Source organism: Poecilia latipinna, unplaced genomic scaffold (assembly GCF_001443285.1).
Source record: "Poecilia latipinna isolate Pla-1442-1.1 unplaced genomic scaffold, P_latipinna-1.0 Scaffold326, whole genome shotgun sequence".
In the NCBI taxonomy this organism is placed as follows: Eukaryota; Metazoa; Chordata; class Actinopteri; order Cyprinodontiformes; family Poeciliidae; genus Poecilia; species Poecilia latipinna.
In genome coordinates this window covers 22,037-24,527 of record NW_015112942.1, presented here as the reverse complement: position 1 = coordinate 24,527, position 2,491 = coordinate 22,037, and positions in this window count along the sequence as shown.

Here is a 2,491-nt window from a genome sequence, read left to right as displayed (position 1 = left end):
TTTACTTAAGTAAATTTTTTGAGTACTTTCTCCACCACTGTTGTTCACTGATATTCTCTAACAATCCTCCGATGCCTTCACAGAATAATCTGGATTAATGTGGAGATTAGATTAGGAAAAGATGGACTTTAATTGCAATCCATGAGACTTCTCACAAGATTTCATTTTTGGGCATCAGTGTAAAGGGAGCTGAATACAAATTGCATGCCACACATTTTAGATTCGTTGTCCTCCAAACTACGAATCATTTCTACTTCTACTTCAGAGTCATGTACCGCTTTGTGTTGGTGTGAATCCTAAAGAAGTACATTTAATTTTGCGGTTGTAACCTGACAAAAACATGAAACAGTTTGCGGGATATTAATGTTTTAGCAAAGCACTGGAAATCCTGTTCAGACTCCACCAGCCTTCGCGTCTCCTCCTCTCCCCGGGGCAACACATGTCTCGATGGATCAACTTCAGGAGTTTTCAGTAACCCGCGGTGTGTGATTACATGAGAATTTGTCCCAGAGAGGGCTTCCAGGAGGAGCAAAATGCTAAATGCTATTTTTGAACTGAAATTCACCATCAAGCGGCTGCACCTGTTTCCCTGGGAGAGTAAACAGAGCAGACACTTGATGGAGAAAGGCCCGTCCCCTAACACGCACCAAAATCTGAAATATTTATAAGCTTTTGACACTCTTTAAAGTCGCAGCCCTGGACAAAGAGTACCCTGTTCCTCTTGCACTTGTTGGCTATACATAACATCCCGCCCCTCTGCCTCACCCTGCAGCTCTGGCTGCTCATGTGACCGCGGGGACAGAGGCAGGTTGACCCTACACCTATTTGCGGTTGGGTCCAATGAAAAGGTCTAAAACTCTGTGTTCTGGTGTGAACATGTCCCATGTTAATATTTCATGGTCAGTCTTGAACTTGCAGGCGAGCGCGGGGCGCCGGGATCACTATTTGCCATGCCTCGTCAAGCCAGCCGTCGTGACAGCGATGGGGACATTTGAATAATTGATTGAAATAATGTAAAGTAATCTGGCCAGCTTTCATTCTTGGCTCACCTTCCCCTAATTCTGAGATGGCTCTCAGTTGACAGGGGACAGTAGGGACATTTAAGGACATGGGAGTAACATGGAGGAGGACATTTTACCCACCATTACCCATCGTCTCTTGTTTCTCAACTGGTCTTAACGGTGAAGTTGTGGTAAATAAAATGGCGCGTTACAACCGCCCCTCAATGAGGCATGCAATCTGTAATATGAGCAAGAATGCGCGCTTGTCTTTGTGCGTAATATAAATATGTAGCGCTTTGCTGCTACTTCATGGGAGATTTAAGGAAATCGCCTCCCCTTTTGTTCCCTTATCCTCCACTTCTTCCTTGCTTGACTTAATAATTTTCACAAATAAAATAAAACCTGCATTAAAGCCTTTTGGTCATGCATGACAGAGCATCCTTACTCACTGAGTCTGAGCAACCAGACAGCTGTTACACTCACAGAGGGAGAGTTTAGAAGAGAAGATGACTGAGAGTAAGAGGGAGTAACGTTTCCAGGGCTTTTCAAAAGTATTCACACCCCTCGAACGTTTTCTCGCCTTGTCGTTTCAGAACCCTGAAGTTCAAAATGTGTTTTATTGGAAATTTGAGTGACAGAGTGACACAAATTGGTCTGTCACTGTGAAAAAGTCATCTGGAGTGAGGTATACGTCAGCATTAAGCCCTTTTCACTCTGAAACCCCAAAATAAAATCATATAATTTCCTGTTTATTATGTACATTCATTATGAATGCAGCTGTGCTACGAAAGTCTAAAAGGTTTTGTTGTAGGAAAGCTGTGAGCAATCAGCATCGTGAAGATCAAAATGGAACTCTTTGACCAACATGTAAAACTATAACACTGCACACCATCGTCAGGATAATAACACTAAACCTATGACCAGAGCTCTGATAAACTGGATTGGATCAACGTAAATTTATGTGGAAAAATGGCCTAGTCAAAGCCCAGAGCTAGATCTCATGGAAAGTTTGTGACAACGCTGGAAACGCTGATCACAGATCCAATCTATCCAATCTATTTTGCCAAGAATTAAAACAATATCAGTCACTACAACTGCAACCCAACGTGATTACACAAAGTATTTGTTCAGTGGAGCTGAATATAAATGCACAACACACTTTCAGATGTTAAGAGATTTTCTTTACACTTCATACTTGGTGTTTATCTATATTACTCAAAGTCTGTGGCTGTAAAGTGACACAATCTGAAAATGTTCATCATATGTGACACATAATGAAAAAATCATGGAAAACACATAAAAAACTTTCTGCAGTCACAACCGACTGTAAGAAGCTTTTGTGACTGTCGAGAGTCTGGATCTAAGAGCTCTTCACACTTTCACGTCTCCTGAAGGCTAAACCATTCAAATATTGTTTAAATAATGCCGGCGACTGTAAAAGATGAACACAGCCATAATTTTAAAAAAGCAAAAAGGAACATATGATCTAC